Source organism: Drosophila suzukii, unplaced genomic scaffold (genome assembly GCF_043229965.1).
Source record: "Drosophila suzukii unplaced genomic scaffold, CBGP_Dsuzu_IsoJpt1.0 scf_4, whole genome shotgun sequence".
NCBI lineage: Eukaryota > Metazoa > Arthropoda > Insecta > Diptera > Drosophilidae > Drosophila > Drosophila suzukii.
In genome coordinates, this window is record NW_027255927.1 from 2,891,869 (window position 1) to 2,909,954 (window position 18,086).

Consider the following 18,086-nt stretch of genomic DNA (forward strand, 5'->3'; position numbering starts at 1 on the left):
GGTATATTACCTAAGCGGTTGGACCTTAACATCGAAGAGAACCCAATGGCATTGAATTTGTTAGCGTAAAGTTTCCTTGCAAGTCCTTCGGTCTATTTTATATTAACTGTTATTATATTCCACCTGGAACTGACTAAATAATTTATAAGCACCATTTGTTTGTGTATCCCTTTTTCATCTCTTTCTTTTACATTGTTTTGGGTGACTTCAGTCTTCTTGGTATTTCTTTATCTCTCCATGACTTTGTTAATGGCTTAGAACTACCATTACAGCGAGTAAACTGTATTCCTATATTATTTCACTCCAAAAGAAACGGTACGAAGAGATAAAAGCTAAGAAAGCCGGTTATTTTTTACTCTTTCAGCCTTGTATTCTCCATTAATTGATATACACGCCTCTAAGAATGCTCCTTACAGGCCTTAACAAACAACAAATTTCTGATCCTTAAGCTTGAAAAATTCGTATAAAATCCGATTTCTGAGGGGTTTTTAGAAATAATTTGTATGTTGTAATCGGCAACCGAATCTTAGTTTTGACAATGGTATTTTGTAAACTACTGTAGTAGTCTTTGCTCCAGCTCCTCCTCAAAATTAGTCAAAATTAATTTATAAAGAACATACCATTCCGTTCCAAAAACTCCACTTAGAATGCTCTTTAACAGTATTTTTTTTGCGATTTAATGATGACGTAAAATTGAAGCTGTCTTTGCAGTCACAATTTCTAAATCAAAGTATTGCAGCTTTTTTAAAAAAGGTCAATTTTTTCAATGTTCATATTTCTAAAGACAATGTGTCACTTTCGACCATACTTTTAAGCTACGGTATTTCCACAAATTATGTTTATGAAGTTAACTAATTATAATAGCTAATTTCAACTTTTTTTCCTCTAAGCTAGCGGGTTTTTGCTAAAGACGTAGAAAAAGAGTAAGTGCCAAGCTGTGTAACAAAATTAAAATACAAGTTTTCAGTCGCTTTTGCAAAATATTCCGGTGCTCTTTGTCATCTCCAAAATTTTTCTACCCTTAACAATTCTTATAACCGTACATGACCAAAATTAAATTTGTTTATGTGAGAATTTTTTATTTCTTACCACATTAAGATGGTGTGTGTCTGTGCCTAACCGAAGTAAACACTCGCAATAACGGTGGTTACTGCGATGCCGGACCACAGGCGATGCGAGAACTGAGCTGAGGTTAATCTAACGTGGTTAGCTGCTAGTTGAGATAGTGTAGGATTACGAGCTCTATTCCCGGAGGTGGAAAGTAGAACCGCGGAGTTATAGGTTGCGTTGATAACTGATTTATTCTATAATTGATACATGTTTATATACTACTTGGAACACGGAAGTTTAGTGTAATGATTAGTGAAATAAGCTATAATCTAGAGTATGTCAGGGAATTTTGATTATGGTAGCAGTTTGCGTAGTTGGCTCGGCTGACACTACAAAATGTGCTGACTGCATTGGCGGGTCAGTTTACCGTTGAGTAGGTGAGACGGTGTGTTAGTGAGACATATAATATGCTGATCAGCAATTCTCATCTGGATTGGGCGCTACTGAGCGCCATGTACTGTTCCCTACTTGGCTGCTGCTTGATTTGCTGGGTGTTGGTCATGTTGAGCAACCTTTTCACAGCAATAAGGATTATACTTAAAATTATATCAAATATAATATAGAAACTTACTTTGACGTAAGTCCGTGGCAAAAATATGACGGGCTGCAATTAAGAGCTCTTTCCTGAGATGAGCGGCTTCCTTGGGACAGTTTCTCATCAGATTAAGCATGCCGCTGATTACAGATACAGAGCTGGCGACCACTACTTCCTAAATGAAAAAGGTTACAAAAATTATGATAGCTGAACACCAGAAAAATATTTTAAACACGAAATGTTGTTTGCTTTTGCAATTGCGGGTAATGACCTTTACAAACAATTCCTCGGAATTGTTGCTCTGAGGTTGAGCTCAGTTATTTTTGGCCACCGTCCAGAACGGTGTGCAAGCTTTGATATTGTCCAACTGCAAAAATGTCTTCAGCGAATATAAAATTATATTTGTGAGCAGGACTTTTCTAATAATTGCTGCTGAACGTGTTGTTACACAGTTAAAGTCTTCTTTGCAATACCGTCGCTACAAGACTTTATCTCTCAACCCGCCTCTTCGTTTAAAGGTAACATTCTGAGTTAATAAGAATTTGCATCGCAAATCAACCAAAAACTGTTATTTTATCCGTGCATAAGTAAAAACAATGGTTACAGTGAGTCCATAAATATTAAATATATGTAAAATATTTGTTCGAAAATATGTAACAGGTAGAAGAACTCTTCAAATATTTATGTGCAGAATCCGTAGTCCGTATAAGCACTAAGATCTTGTAAACTAAAAAAAGCTATAAGGCTTAAATTAAGTTTAAAGATTAAGCAAGTTTATTTCATCCAAGTGCGACGTCCACCCTAACGCCCACCAGCTGCCTAAAACTGTGGCTCCTACAGTTTTGATGTTAGAATAAAAATTTTAACTGAAAGGGGTAGTTCTTATTAACACCTATCGATTGAACCAAAGTTTGCCACGCCCACTTTAACGCCCATAAAATTCAAAATATTGTAAATATGAACGCGGATACCTCGGAAACTATCAAGGATAGAGAATTGGGATTTTAGATTTCGATTGCGTAGCCTTGTACGCAGCGCAAGTTTGTAACGCGAATAGGCCACGCCCACAAGCCGCCCAAGTCTGTGGCGCCCACAATTTCCATGCTAGATAAAAATGTTTAACTGAAGTGTATTGCTCTCATCAATACCTATAGATTGACCCGAAACAATGTTTGCCACGCCCACTTTAACGCCCAGAAGCCGCCAACAAACTTCGAAAAATCGTAAATATGAACGCAGATATCTCGGAAACTATCAAACATAGAGAAATGGGATCTCAGATTTAAATTCCGTAGCCTTGTACGCAGCGCAAGCTTGTTACACGAATAAGCCACGCCCACTCTAACTCCCACAAACCGCCCAAGCCTGTGGCGCCCACAATTTTCATGCTAGATAACAAATTTTAACTGAAATGTATTGGTCTCGTCAATACCTATCGATTGATCCAAAAAAAGTTTACCACTCTAACGCCCACAAACCGCCTAAACCATTGGCGACCACAATTTTTATGCTGGAAACAAATTTTAACTGATATGTATTAGTCTCGTCAATACCTATCGATTGACCCAAATTAGTTTTATGTTGTTTTCTTGAAGGCTGAACCTTAACGGAGAATATGCACCATTGATCACGACAATCCGTTGGTAAATCAAGTCAGTTGTGATACATGGTCAAAACGTCTTAAGTTAAACACAGAACGGACAATTGAATTAAAAGCTATAGTTAATGTGCGCATATCCCGCGCATAACAATTTCCAAAAATTTCTATGCCGTAAAAAAATGCGCATAAGGATAACTTTGGCGATTAATAATCTAACTACCTCAGTTAGGAACGATTTAGAGAATGAAAGTTTTCTCAACAGAGCATATGTACGTCCTGTCGCTTAGACTATATGGTAGCTCCATGATTAAGTATTGTTAAATGTTATTCCCAGATTAGCTGCATTCACTTAATAACTTTTCGGCGTATGGTTTATATATAATTTTTAGAGTGAAAGTGTTGAAACTTGCTTTATACCAATTACCAAGTTCGGGCCAAAGAGTTAGTGGGATGGCTCGGAGGACGCCGAGCTGAAGGCTACCGAACGGGTCGCAGATTGCGGATAGCGAGCGCCCTGGTTCTCCAGGGTAGCTACGAATAAGCCCCCAACACGAAGCGTAAATAAAGAGCCCCGGACAGTCAGCGGGTATCTGCGCCGTAGCAGTACCGACGTCGCGCTTGTGCTGCCGCCTCCGACAAATAGCGCACACATACCCCCTTCCCACACTCTTTGAACCTACCTCTTCCCTACCCACACAACTCATCTCACCCCGGGCTGGGAAGCTGTGTATCCAAGGTACGCCGCACCATTAACGGCAACCTACTGCTCGAGGTGGCCAAAGGCAGCGCAGAAAGTGCAGAAGCTATGAAGGAGAGCATTGCGAGGGTGTTAGGCGACGCAGCGTCAGTGCGAGCCATGTCGGACGAGACCAAACTGCTCGTTCTGGAGATAAGAGACATCGACTCCATCGCGACGGAGCAGGAAATCTGCGCTGCGATTGCGAGCCAGTATGGTATCGACGCGGAGCGCATCAGCGTTCGGAGTCTGCGTCGAGGCTACGCGGAGTCGCAGTTAGCTGTGATCAGTTTGCCCTACTCCCTGGGGAACGCCGTCCTCCATCGTGGCGAGGTGCGGATTGGATGGACCATCTGCAGGATCCGGGAAAGAACAGGGCCCCCAAGATGTTTCAAATGCTTGGAATCCGGGCATATTTCAGTTAACTGCAAGAGCCTAGTGGACAGGAGCGATTGCTGCATAAGATGTGGTGAAAAAGGGCACAAGGCAGCCAAGTGCAGCAAGGAGGCTTCATGCTTATTCTGCTCTGCGGCAGGAAGAAAGGAGACCAGGCACCAGGCAGGAAGCAGACTCTGCCCAGCCACAACCATCGGGACAGGGAGACCTCGGCCGTCATGCAATTGATTCAGCTAAATCTGAACCATTGTAGGGCCGCGCAGGACCTCCTGAAGCAGACGGTGCGCGAGCTGGGTTCTGAGGTGGCGATACTCAGTGAGCCCTACAGAGTGGAAAGCAGCAGCGATTGGGTCACGGATCGCACAGGCGAAGCGGCACTGTGGCTCTGCGGTGTGAGTGTTCCACCAATGCGGGACACGAGGGCAGTCCGAGCCAACGTAGGGATTTGTCCGAGCCAACGTAGGCGGCACATGGATCTACAGCTGCTACCTGGCCCCCAGTCTATCACTGACGTCCTTTAGCAGGATCCTGGACGAGCTGATCAGCGACCTGAGAGGAAGGAGCAACGTGGTGATCGGAGGCGACTTTAACGCCTGGGCCGAGGAATGGGGCTCCCTCTATACCAACGCCAGGGGGCGCACCATCCTTGAAGCAATTGCGTCACTGGACATCGACCTGTTGAACGAGGGCTCCCAGCACACCTTCAACAGAGCTGGGGCCGGTTCAATCATAGACCTATCGTTCGCGAGCAGCTCGTTATCCCGTAGCACACGCTGGAGGATAGGCGTGGTGTTCACGGCCATGAAGCCATCCTGCTGACAGTTGGCGGTCCACCGTGCCAAAGCCAGCCGATGACTGGGCCAAGAAAAGCCTACCGCCAGGACACCTTTAGGACACAGACCTTCGCCAGCGCACTGGAGGGATTGGCTGTATCTGAGCTGGACTCGGCAGATGTAGCAGCGAACAAATTGGCAGCCAGACTGGAGGAAGCCTGTGACCAAAGCATGCAGCAGCGTAAGACCTTTCGGAAGCACCACGCGCCAGTGTACTGGTGGAGCGAGGAGGTTAGTCCAGATAGATTCGGGGCAGCAAGAGGGAGAGCTACCTCAAGCTCTGTGACGAGCTGGAAAACGACCCATGGGGAAGAGCCTACAAGACGGTGGTCAAGCGTGTGAGTGCCGGCAACAGGTCGCCTACTGACCCGGCGGTCCTGGAAGGCATTGTCCAAGTGCTGTTGCCAGAGGGTCGCCGCCATTGCATCCCCCGATGGACGCGACAAATTGGGAGCCAGATATGTCCGGTCACGGAGACGGAACTATTGTCTGTGCCAAGGAACCTGAAGAGCAGGAAGGCACCCGGGCCGGATTTGGTCCCGAACAGGGCAGTGAAGACCCTGCTATCCCTCCATCCGGGCGCGGTAGCATCGCTCTACAACTCGTGCCTGCTGGAAGGGACCTTCCCCGACAGGTGGACGCGTCAAAAACTTCTGCTCCTGCCGAAGCCAGGGAAACCTGCGGGCGAAGCTTCTTCCTATAGACCCATCTGCCTGCTGGACACTATAGGCAAGGTCTTCGAAAGGGTCATTGCAACAAGGCTTAACGCTGTGGACTCTCTTCCAACCAGTACGGTTTCCGGAAAGGGAAATCTACACTGGACGCGATAGAGGGTCACCAACATTGCTGCTAAAGCCATCGCTGGTACCAGATGGAAGGGTGGGACGAAAAAGTATTGTCTAGTGGTCACGCTGGACATACGGAACGCGTTCAACTCAGCCGATTGGGGGAGGACACTGGAGGCACTTCGGTCCTTCAACATCCCGGAATACCTGCTGAATGTAGTGCACAGCTATCTCAGCAAATACCTTTGTGGGCCCCAGGACTTACGAGGTGGCAGCCGGTGTTCCTCAGGGCTCGGTACTGGGCCCTCTGCTTTGGAACTCGATGTATGACGGAGTTCTGAAGCTCCCACTGCCGAGCAGCGCCAACATTGTTGACTTTGCAGATGACGTAGCGTTGGTTGTGGTGGCCAAGGAAGTTGCTGCCGTGGAGGCAGCTGCAAACTGCGCAATTTGAGCAGTGGAGGAGTGGCTCGCAGTGGAGGGTCTAGAGCTGGCCTCACACAAAACTGAAGCGGTGCTGATTTCAAGCAGGAAAGCAGTGGAGTCGGCGCATACTCAGATCGGAGGGACAACGATAACTTCTCAGCGTGCCATAAGGTTCCTGGGAGTCATGCTGGACACCCACCTCTCCTACCGCGAACACCTGGAGTTCGTAAACAAGAAGGCAAGCGAAACCACAGGATCGCTCTGCAGGATCCTGCTGAATACCAGGGGACCGAAGCAGGACAGACGCAGGCTCCTCGCGACTGTTTTCAAGTCGCAGTTGCTGTACGCTGCTCCAGTGTGGGCTGAGGCCACTGCTGTGAGCAGCTACATGCGAGGTGTTAACTCGACGTACCTCCTGTGCGCCGTCAGAATTTCGAGTGCCTTCAGGACGATCTCGGACGACGCAGCCCTTGTCATCGCAGGCCAAGTTCCCCTGTGTGAACTGGTGGGGGAGGCCAAGAAGATTCGCGCGGCTCTAGCAGGCGAACAGGCGGACCACAGTACCAAGACCGAGGTGAAGAGAATGGCCAGGATGCAGAGCGTCGTCAACTGGCAGGCAGCCTGGGACATCTCCAGCAAGGGTCGCTGGACGCACCAGCTCATCCCCAGCATAGAGCCATGGCTAAATAGGAAGCACGGCCAGGTGGATTTTTACCTCACGCAGGCGCTGAGTGGACACGGCTGCTTCCGAAGCTTCCTTAAGCGATTCGGGCACGACACGGAGGACGGTTGCCCAGAGTGCGGCAGTGGCATTGTCGAGTACACTCAGCATGTCCTTTTTGAATGTCGCCACTTTGGCTATGACCGCCAGATACTCATGGAGACCACCGGGGCAAGAGTTCGGCCAGAAACTTTTGTGCCCCTCATGCTGCTGAAGGAGGCGAATTGGGAAGCGACGGCAGCCTACGCAGCGAGCGTACTGCGAACGTTGCGTCGCACCGACAACGAGAGGAGAGAAACTACAGCCCAGGTGGCTACCATTGCGAGAAGCAATACCTCGCAACCACGGCCCCCTACTCCTGTTCTTGAACTCACTTTTACTTGTATATAATTGTAGAGAATAAATGAATATAAAAAAAAAAAAAAACCCGGGCTGGACTAAGGTGTCACTCCTACCGTGCCGAGAGTCAATCTGGCTGGGAGCCCGAGATATCAAAAAACTCAGTCTCAAACGGTGAGCTCAGGCAAGTGGCGACTGTTCTAAGTCAGCCTTACCCGGGTACAGCGGATCTCTGCCTGGGTGGACCTGTCCCTTCTCCGCAGCTCGTGGGAATACATATGGAGAACTTAACAAATAACAACAAAAAAAAACAAGAAAGGAAGTTAGCTTCGGCAAGCCGAAGCTTATATACCCTTGCAGCTATAATTATTAAATTTAAAAAAAAAAAAATATATTCCCAATAGTATAAGATAATATGTCAAAAAACACCGAAGCTATAATTTGTTTCATATTATTTTTCCACCAATTTTCCGATCGTTCCTATGGCAGCTATATGACATAGTCGTCCGATTTTGATAAAATTAAATTCGAAATTCAGAACTAATTAAAAAATGTTATTTCAAAGCGTAGGAGGTTATATGCTAAAAAACACCAAAGATATAATTTTTTTAAATTTGTTTTTCCTATTATTCTTATGGGAGCTATAAGATATAGTTGTCCGATCCGGCTGGTTCCGACTTATATATACTACCTGCAAACGATATAAGACTTTTAGGAAAGTTTCAGCCCGATAGCTTTAAAACTGAGAGACTAGTTTGCGTAGAAACGGACGGACAGACGGACAGACGGACATGGCTAGATCGACTCGTCTAGTCCGATTACCATAGTCCCTGTGACGCCTACCCCTGCCAAGGCCAGCGAACAACGCAGCCGGCTAAGCCCAACTCACCATAACGACAAGCCCAAGCCTCCCACCAGCGTAGGTGTGGCTAACCAGCTCCTCCAACCTGAGTGGATCGCCAAAACCGGTCTCGTGGTGGGTACCAGAGGAAAGGAGTTCAAGAGGGTACTACCTAACCAGGCAGGACCTCTTGAACGTAAGAAAGCTTTCCGGATCCTCAAACGGCTGGCCACCAACCCGATACCTGAGGATCAAACGTCAAAATTGGATTACCTAAAAATCCAAGAGGACATAGTCTGGGCAAAGGCGGTGAGACAGCTCAACAAGCGAGCAAGAAGGCCAGAGTAACCAACCGCGGCACATGGTCGATATCCTTTGCTGAAGTAGGAAAGGATCGGAAGATCATTGGAGTCATCGACCAGAGCGATGAAGGCGGAAGGATCCCAAGGAACCAATGGGGTCTGATTAGACGGGCCCTTGCGTCAGTGGCCTTGAAAGTGCTGGACGAAAACCCAGGTCCGCCACCCGATTGGGCAGATGCGTAGTGGTATCAGGGCAATGTTAAGTTGATCGCCTGTGAAGACGAGAGATCGGCAGCACTTTATAAGGCTGCCATTAACAAGGTCGGCGAGGTCTACCCCGGGGCCAAGTTGGCAGTTTGCGAGGCCGCTGACATCCCGTATCGACCGAGAGCGAGGGTGTGGCTGCCGTCGGAACCCTCGGAACCAGAGGCTATACTCAGCCTTCTGACCAGGTTCAACCCGAAGCTTCCAACAGACGGTTGGACGGTGGTCAAGGTGGAGAAAACCGAGCGCGTCACCATGAACGTGGTAATTCTCTTGAGCCAGGCCTGCTTGGAACCCCTCGCAGCCCTACAAAACCGGGTGAACTATGGGTATGATAAGGTGCAACTACGCATCTACGACACAGATAAGCTAGCGGCAGACAACCTGGCTGCCTGAGCGTCATACGCGAACCCCCGAGCGACGACGAATTGGAGCATGAGGAGGCCATCCTCACTAGCTACGTGTCAACCGACTCGGAGATGACAGAGAGTCCTCATTCAAGAGCCATGAATTGTTGGAAACAACATCTGTGGCTTATCAACCCCCCTAAACAAGGTTTTTTACACCAAGGGTAATGGTAAAACCAGAACCTGCATTTATATTCCACAGTTTAGCGAAGGCAACCTCACCACGGTCAGACTGGAGCTAAACGAACACTTTCATCACACCACAGCATCATTCTATCTTGCTCACTTGCCATTACCAAACACCAAACGATGGGCTTTTTTTGAAATTTATTTGTCAATCTGTCATAATGGGATAGTGATCACTTCCATTTAGAGAGACTATTACGAACTACTTACAGAAAGGGAACAGCGATGAGAGGATGCTAAATAAATTTGGTTTTCTCAAACGTCAATGTGAGTGCTAATTCTGAAAAGGACTCAGGCTACCTGCTAAGTATTTTTTGGCTCGATAAAATGACAGCTGATTTTACAAAGCCTACTAAGAATAATTTTTCTAGTCTCAAACATAAGTAAAACCTAAACAGCTGATGAAATAATCAAAGCACGCCCTGTATTGACGCTTTACAGCTCAATTTTGTGATTAGCATCACTCGAACAGATAAATTAAAATAGTCGAGAAAACCGATTTGCTTTTGCAAAGGACACAAGAAACTGGTCCTTAGTAAAGAATCAGCTCTTTTAAAGATCGCTAAATTTTGCAGATGACCCGTTTGCAACCAGCGTTGTCGTTTTCCAGGATTTACAAGAGTAATAACCATTAGCCGTAGATGCGGCAGCGGCAGACTTAACGGTCAGGTCATTAGCTGCAGCATCAATATCTAGGGAAAAACTCATATCTGCAGATTTATCAGAAAGCTTGACCAAATTCTCTTATAAGTATCAAAATGAATTACCGTTGTGTTCCTCCTTTAATAAGAAAGTGCGTACGTCCTCCTGTAGCTACAACTTTCAGACAAGAAGGCGTGTTATGGTCTAATATGGTCTACAACCCCAACATTGAATGAGTGCATTCCAGTCACCAGCTATGATATATTCGCTGAAAAATGTCAAAAGTCTTGGTCTGCTCAAACAAACGGTGGGGCAGTAAATTAAGCAATTACCATTACCGAGTCCGCGCTTAAGGTAATTGCAGCAGCAATTTGACGGATGAGTTTTTACAAAAATAGAAGCCCCTCCTTGAAGAAGTTCAAAAGGATGATTGGCTGTCAGCAAATCATATCACAAATTCTGGGATGTTGAAAATCATTTTGTTTATTAGCATCAAATCAATTGATAAATGTTTATGATTGATAAAACTGAACATTTTCCTTTAGCCTAAACCAAAGTAAGATCGTCACTTAGAAAATTGATCAAAACAACTAAAAATAAGTTTGGTTAATCAATGCTATTCATTTCAAAAAAATGTGAAAGAATATAAAACAAGATAAGATGCTAACTTTTACTGTGGCAAACAAGTACGGGCAATTTAAACTTCGCGGGCTTACCATTTAGAGCTAGTTCGTTTTTCCTTGAATTGGCAGGACTGTTAATGACATCTGGGCTAAATTTTATGTCAATGTCATTATCAGTAATATATTTACACTTGTGTTTACCAATCGCCCAAAACAGCGTTTGCTTGCAAAAAAGTCGTCGCGTTGATGTGTTCTGACTTTCAGGAAAAGCTCAAATGAAAGATTACGGAATTGAGATTTGGATTTATCCTTACGACTCTGAAACAACAGAGCAATCAAGCGAATATCGTGCTAACGACGAGGTCAGACAGAAAAGAGCACTCTAAAATGTAACGAACTGTTTTTTTTTGCTCGCTACGAAATTCGTGCGGATAGCTCCGTAGGTTTGTGCGTTCGTCCCATTAAATTTATATAACGTGACTGCCCGTAGATCAGTGACAATGCACAGAATTCAAAGGATAACTGCTGATTTTTTTTCGTTGGGTCGATGGTGGCTATGAAGTCCCTTGCCGTAGTGTGAGAAGCTCTTCCTGCTTTGGGAATGACGACCACTTTCGCCTCTCGCCATGAGGTTGGTAGATCTCCTGCCAATATGTTGCAAAAGATTGGTCCCAGCCAATTAGTGGCTAGTTTTCCTGCCTGCTAAATATTTGCAGGTTTTATTTCATCTGGCCCTGGTGATTAATACGGTTTTCAACTACTTATGGCCCATGTTTGTCTAACCGAAGTAGACACTTTTGGGTCGCACCGCGGGACAAGGGGTAATGAGCACTTGTCGCTAGCACGGGGACACTTTGGTGACCACAGGCGATGCTGAGCTGCGCTGAGGTTGAGCTAACATGGTTAGCTGCTAGTTGAGATAGTGTATTACGAGCCCTATTCCCAGAGGTAGGAACTATAACCGCGGAGTTATGCGGTGCGTTGATAACTAATTTATTCTTCATTTGATACATGCTTATATACTACTTGGAACACGGGGGTTTAGTGTAATGATTAGTGAAATAAGCTATATTCTAAAGTAGGTCAGGGAATTATGATTATGGTAGCAGTTTTGTGTTGTTGGCTCGGTCCATATCCTAATCGGCATTGCTTTCTCGAGGATGTCCCAATTTTAGACTTCCTGGAGAACTAGTGTTTAGGCGTAGGTTCAGGGACTCTTCACTAAAGTCTGACCGTGTTCCGTATGTCTGCTGAAGATAGTCCAAGGGTGAAGCTGTCTTTAAGAGAGAGTTGCTGTTGCTAATTTGTAATTTTGCCGCGTTATTTTCTCATTTCAAGCTTTTGCTGGGTTAATCAAGGCTCTGCAGATGGCCTATGAAATATAGATTTATAGATGTTGGCTCTATGAAAGGGGTTTTTATTTCCCCTAGGATTCTCTAAGGGGCATGCCACTTTGAAGGGCGTGTCGCATGCAGAAGCATTTGCATTTGCATTTGCATACTATTTTAGTCAGCTCTTGTGGGTATATTGCGCTGACTGGTAGTTCCGTGGAGAGATTACTCACCACAGCTTCTTTGTACACGTGCCAGTTGGTTCGGATTGGGTTTGCGAAGTTGACCGGCAGGGGTGTATCAAGTAACAACTTGCATCTTCGAAATTCTTTTGTTGCAAGATACCCGCTGGTTGTCAGGAACTGTTTATTTGCTTGGGTTTCCGTATACGAATACGTGATTGTTCCAAGGCTTGACACGCGTTCTCGTACTATTTTAGAAGTGGATTTTCTTTGTAACCAAAATTTGGATTTTGAAAATAAAAACAATTTTAAGGAAAATAGAAAATTTAAATTTGTTACTAAAATCACATGCTGATCGGAGCATTGTTAAATTAAGAAAAACTTAATAGTTTTAAGTAAAAAGCGTTTCCGACCGCACAAAGTATATATATTCTTGATCAGGATCACTAGCCGAGTCGATCCTTCTGTCTGTATGAACGCTGTGATGTCGGAAACTATAAAAGATACAATACTGGGATAAGGCTTGCAAATTCCGGAGCTTTCTGCGCAGCGCAACTTTGTTTCGTTAGTGTGCCACGCCCACAAACCGACCAAAACTGTGGCGCCCATAGTCGCTCGCTTTGCTGTTTAAATATCTCTATCTCCCCTTGGTCCCTTTAGCTGAGTAACGTGTATCTCATAATCGAGGCACTCAACTATAGCGTTTTCTCTTGTTTTTAGATTTAAGCCTAGTACTCAGATCGACGAAAACCGCGAGCTAACCATAGGAGTGAGCGAGAGGCAAACAGGCGGCTAAAGGTTTTCGTCGGGTCTGTTTTTGAGCGCGGTACTCAGATGAGCTAAGGAAATACCAGACAAAATACCAGATTTCGCGAGTGAATTTTCGATGAACGCCGTTAGCCGCGGCCCAAAGAATAAGAAATTTAATCTTTGGCGGTGTTCGTGCAAAGGCGATGTGGAAACTAAATATTAAAAATGAGAGGAAAACCCCAAAATAGGATGCAGGAGGTCAGTGCAGATGAAATAGAACGCCTAATCCAAGCTGTTGCCTTTTATTGTGGGATTTCACCGACAGGAAGCAAAACAACAGGGGCAAATCCGCAGAATAGTTGAAGTGCTGGAGGAGATCCACTAGAGAATCTCATTGGGAAGGAATATACCGAGTGGGACTTGGCTCTCTACATGGACATCCTGCCGGGCGTCTCCTCGCAAAGAAAGTGATCTCCGACGACCGACCTCTCCATTAGTACTCCGTACACCACCACCACCAGCTACTTGGCAGCTTAAGCGGAGCTGAAAGACCCGCTGGCTTCTATAGGGAGGGAGGGAGTTGGAGAAGCCTTAGCCAGACACTGCCAGGATGCTGGGATCCGCATCAGCGGATCAACCCCGTTCCCAATCCGGCTCCCACTTCCTCAAGGTCCAATATGCCTATTGGGACTCGGAGCTGAACTGCGGTGGAGCGGGAAAGACGGCGCAGCATCCGTGGGACGAGAAGGAAGCTTTAAACTACTAATTTAGATAAGTAAAAACATTCGTTGAACATTCCATTTATTTTTATTTTAATTTAATTGACTCCTCCTTTTTAAATTTCAATTTTAAACCTAACTGCTTGACAGTAAGACCATGCTACATGCATTGCGGGTGAACTTTGAAAACTTCGGTCACATACAAAGAATACGATTTTTCGACTAGTGAAACTCTTAGCCGATCTGAGTACTAGGCTTTAACGGTTACGTAAATAAAATGGGGCCCAACTATATGTATTTAAACCTAGAAGTTAAAACAAGGAATACCATTCAAATAGTGGATGTTGTATTTTGTTCGTATGCGGTCATACTTAACGCCTGTAACTATTTAGGCATGCCAGAGCGAGGCAACAAGATGTGGATGGTATACCGTCACAATGGCAAAACGGAATAGGAAAAAAAATTGAGGTACTTGGTAAAAGAGTCTGAATTTCCAAAAAAAATATAAAATTCAGTTACTTGCGAGTATGTCTTTAGAACAACTAGGGTTGCTATATACGATGGCAGTCCGATAAGTACTTAGCCTCACCGAAATGTACTATCGTGTAGTACATTCTCGTAGACGGCTACTGTCGAAATTTCAGCCGAATCGGACTCGTAGTTTTGTTTTGACTGCTTGTGGAATCGGACGTGTCCGCGGATTTTAGAAAAATGGAGAAAGAGCAATATCGGTCTGTGATTCAATTCTTTTTTTGGACGGAAAATCGCGCAGCGAAATCAAAGAGCGCTTGGATGCTGTGTACGATGACTCTACTCATTCGATGGCGACCATCAAAAATTGGTTTAGCGAGTTTCAACGTGGTCGCACGTCGGTTTTTTATGAGCCACGCCCAGGTGCCCCGAAAACGGCTACCACGGAGGATAACGTGACAAAAATCCACGATCTCGTATTGGCAGACGTCGGCGCGATGGGTGCCGCGTTTGCTCACTCCGGACAACAAACGCAACCGTGAGACCACTTCAGAGCAGTGTTTGACGCTGTTTAAGCGCAATCCGAAGGAGTTTCTGCGTCGTTTCGTGACCGTCAACGAAATATGGATCCACTGGTACACACCAGAGACCAAGGAACAGTCGAAACAGTGGACTTCACCCGGCGAACCTGCTCCGAAAAAGGCGAAGACTGTCCCATCGCACTATGGGAAATTTGACCACTTTTCTTGGCCAAAACCCATTTTTTAAAAGTCGTTAAAATTTGGTTTTGTTTATCACAGTGCATCAGGATAACATCAATATCTAATGTTACTAACAGAAAAGTTTAACAGTGCGCCCCACTGTTAAGTTATCAGCTGTTAAAGCCTGTTTTTATTTCAACGAGGTGGCAGCGCTGGTAAAACGCCTATTATTCTTAATAGTTTAATTTGTCAAAAAGTGTAAAACTAAACATAGCACTGAAGTTTTTGAAATACCATCCAATCAGAGGGACTTGTATCTTGTGTTTGTGACCTTGATATTGTATTTATTGATTGTGGTTCTCGTATATTCGTGTTCTAGTGCTAACCTAAAAAAAAAACAAAATCTTCAAGTTAATTTGTATTTTTAAATGGAGCTACAAAGTGATTCCAGCTGTTTCCACCTCTGAAACCTCTTTTATCTTGTAGAGTATTTAATTCTCATTGAGCTCGGTTAGTATAAAAGTGCACTTTTGCGCACTTTCTCTAAAATTTAGCTTTAAAGACCTCTACCTAATATGGTATATTTCTCGCATTTTTGTCTGGTAAATGCCAGTTTCGATGTTATCTTCAGAGAAACAGTGTGCAATTATATTTCTTATTATATAACGATTATTTTAAAATTATCTTACAACATCATTTCACTTACTAACCGTTAATATAAAGGATTTTAGTATTTTTGTTAAGAATTATAGTGATAACCAAACAAAAAATTACAATTTCATTAAGAAAATGAAAAATAAAAAACGCCAACATTTTTTTTAAATTCAGTTTGGTTTTCTATAAAAAAAAAAGGAAACATTTTTTTATTTGATTGAGAAAAAGAAAAAAAAAATTTTTTTTTTAAAAAAAGGCGGGACCACGCCCATATTTTTTAATTTACTTCCTTCGGGTTTTATATACTTAATTCAAAAAAAATAAAACTTTGAAATGTTGCTTCGTTTTTAAGTTATTAATTAATGCCACAAAAAGTGGGCAAATTCCCCATAGTGCATCGGCCGGAAAGGTGATGGCCACCGTTTTTTGGGATTCACAAGGTGTGATCTACATCGACTACCTGGAGAAGGGCAAAACGGTAACAGGGCTGTACTATGCCGTATTATTGGGCCGATTCACCACCGCATTGCAGAAAATACGGCCCCATTTGGCGAAGAATAAAGTGCTCTTCCATCATGACAACGCACCGGTTCACACTCGGCCCTCGCGGAGGCCAAATTGGTCGAATTGGGCTACGAACTGCTACCCCATCCGCCATATTCTCCAGATTTGGCCCCGTGTGACTTCTTTTTGTTTCCAAACTTGAAAAAGTCATTCGCTGGACAGAAATTTGCGTCGAATGAGGAGGTCGTCGCCGCCACAGAGGCCTATTTTGCAGAAATCGTATTTTTCAGATGGGTTAAACAAGTTGGAGCATCGCTGGGACAAGTGTATCGAGCTACAAGGAGATTATGTTGATAAATAAATCGCCACATTTCCAAAATTTTCGTTTTTCTTTTGGAGGCTAAGTACTTATCGGACCACCCTCGTAATGCATGTAAATATTTAACATCAAAAATGTTTTTATTGTTCTTCAAAGTGTTCTTCAGCAAGATTTATTAACTTTTGCATGCGCTTAAACCAATTGTCAAGGCACTTATCCCACTCCGATTGAGACATCTTCAAAGCATGGTTTTTAATCGCTTCAACAGTACCTTCTCTCGACGAAAATCGTTGACCACGCATTTTTATTTTGATGTGCGGGAATAAAAAGAAGTCATTGGGTGCCAAGTCAGTGCGGTTCGGCGCACCCACCAACTCGATGCTTTGGCCGGTCAAAAGGGCGCTGGTTTGAGCTGATGTGTGAGCGCTCGCATTGTCATTGTGCATAATGATCCGTCTTCTCTTGTTCATTTTTCAAATTTCTCGAAAGACTTCAGGCAAACAAATTATTATGTACCACTCAGAATTGACCGTCCTACGTTGCTCAAGCGAAACAGTCGCCACATGACCAGTTTTACCGAAGAAACAGGCGACCATTTGCTTCGTTGGATTGGACTCGTCTGTGTGGGTCTTCACACTGTCGATTGCTGTTTTGTTGTGACAATCTTATGACGTCTTCTAAAACACGGCGATTGTATTTTTTCAAAATTTCTTTGCACCAATTCACACGAACCTTTTTATAACTATGCAGAGGGTATATTGATTTCAGTCAGAAGTGAAGCAGACGTTTCCGACCCCATAAAATATATATATTCTTGATCAGCATGACTAGACGAGTCGATCTAGTCATGTCCGTTTCTACGCAATCTAGTCTTTTAGTTTTAAAGCTATCGGGCTGAAACTTTTCCAAAAGTCTTAATTCTTTTGCAGGTAGTATATAAGCCGGAACCAGCCGGATCGGACAACTATATCCTATAGCTTCCATAGGAATAATCGATAAAAATAAATCAGTTATCACCGCACCTCATAACTCCGCGGTTCTACTTCCTACATCTGGGAATAGGGCTCGTAATACACTATCTCAACTAGCAGCTAATTTATTATTTATATTTGTAAACACTTATATACCCAAATAAGGAAGGACAAAGAAGGTAATATTCAACTATATATATTTATTTAAAAACAAATAAGCATAAGTAAATAATTGTAGGGCTAAACAAATCTTTGTGAAGCCGCGTTATGGATTTAATAATATGATGGTGAGGCCGGACTGAAATTCCCCTTTGACTCCAAATGGTAACTAGCATTTGTGTTACATCTTTGGCGCTTTGTAACAATCTTTTTCCGGAAAATCTAGTAATATAGAGGACACTAGATAATACGATCTCTTAGATGGTAAATCCGTTGTGTAAAATTTTAGATGTCCAACCAAAAACATTTCGGAATTGTCCATTTTTTACTAATATTGACTGAGTTTAACAAAGTTGGGGGTGGGAAACCGATTTTTCGAATAAAGTTCCGGCTGGAACACATGTCGTATGAGTAATTTTAAAGCAAACTTTGAGGACGATTCGCAAGGTCTAAACCTCAACAAATTTTTTTTTATTTTTGATAACATTTTTTACAGACCTTAATCTACCATATAAACTGGTGAGAATCAGTTTTCATTTTTTGGACCACCCTAATGTCCAAGTATAACAAAAAAGTTTC

General features: G+C 43.9%; 1 protein-coding gene across 17 annotated transcripts in view; it reads left to right on the forward strand.

Moving 5' to 3' along the window:
• The window catches only part of Nipped-A (Transcription-associated protein Nipped-A), a 509,451-nt gene that overhangs the window by 299,019 nt on the left and 192,346 nt on the right, over positions 1-18,086 (forward strand). The window contains exons 17-18 of one of the 17 annotated variants that reach the window (XR_011605752.1): positions 12,980-13,267; positions 13,335-13,784. The exons of 15 other annotated variants lie outside the window; for them this stretch is intronic. The gene's annotated coding sequence lies outside the window, so the exon portion shown is untranslated. Of the gene's footprint in view, positions 1-12,979; positions 13,268-13,334; positions 13,785-18,086 lie in introns of those variants that run through there. One more of the 17 variants, XR_011605754.1, reaches the window with a different exon arrangement.